Source organism: Pundamilia nyererei, unplaced genomic scaffold (assembly GCF_000239375.1).
Source record: "Pundamilia nyererei isolate P.nyererei 1_Seehausen unplaced genomic scaffold, PunNye1.0 scaffold00001, whole genome shotgun sequence".
Lineage (NCBI taxonomy): Eukaryota > Metazoa > Chordata > Actinopteri > Cichliformes > Cichlidae > Pundamilia > Pundamilia nyererei.
The window spans coordinates 98,433-99,542 of record NW_005187402.1 but is presented as its reverse complement, the minus strand read 5'-3'; positions in this window follow the sequence as shown (position 1 = coordinate 99,542).

The following is a 1,110-nucleotide window of genomic DNA, read 5'->3' as shown; positions in this document are numbered from 1 at the left end:
ATCAGCTGATCAATGAGTGAAACAAATCAAAATTTATTTCAGCTTTAACAAACAAATCAACACACATGAATCATTAATCCATGTTTACCAGCTATGACTCAACACTTTAATGTCCAAACAGAGGCCCCCACGAAAAAAAAAAAAAAAAAAATACAATTCAGCAGCAAATAACATCAACATCATGGCCTGTGGTCCAATGGCAGCAGGACTCAGCTGTGGTCTCAGAGTGATGTCAGATGTACAGGGGGTGGTACTGGCGGTGAGTAAGTCTCTTCCTGCAGGTGGGACAAGTGTGTGATGATGTCAGAGAGTCTCTCAAACACTGACTGCAGAACACGTGACCACAACGGGTGGACACGACCAATCGGCCGCTCCCAACAATCTGCGAAGAAAAAAAAAAAAAAAAGCAAACAGAAATTAAACAACAACAACAACAACAACAACAACAACACACCAACAGCCAATCAGAGCAATGCACTCAAACGTCACTGTAATACTTTCAAAGTAAAACACAAAACCAGACTGAAACTTTCAAAATAAGAGTCAGCAAATGTATGTTTATTGATTAGGTTCATTGATCAGTGGCCATGTGAATGTAGTAAAGCCTGTATTTCATTACCCACAATGCCTCAGGAAGCACACATTTCATCAAGCATTGTGTTGGACTATTTTTAGGCACACTCGAGTCACCAACACCAATTTGTTCTGAGCACGCTCACACTGAAAGAAACGTCCCCTGCATTAAATCAGCAGCGAGCTGAGGGCTGTAAAGTCGATCTTGAAGGTTACTCAGAGCTCACACTAGCTGTGTCCCAGAAGTGAGAGACTGTGAAATGGGACGGTCTAGCCTTCAGATTTGTGTCACCAGCCATCTCGATGGGCATGAATAAACTCAGCCATCTGCTCCTTGCTATCTAAAATATAACAGGACACTGGAGAAAATTCTCAATCATCTCGACCATCTTCTGTATGGACAGCAAAGGAAGAACTTCATTGCACAGAGAAAAGCTATTTCTTCTGCACACATGACAATAAACACTTTGAATCTCGCACTTTAATCAGTTTTCTGTTTGACGTTTATTCAGCTGTGTGAAAACCCCCGAGGAACCC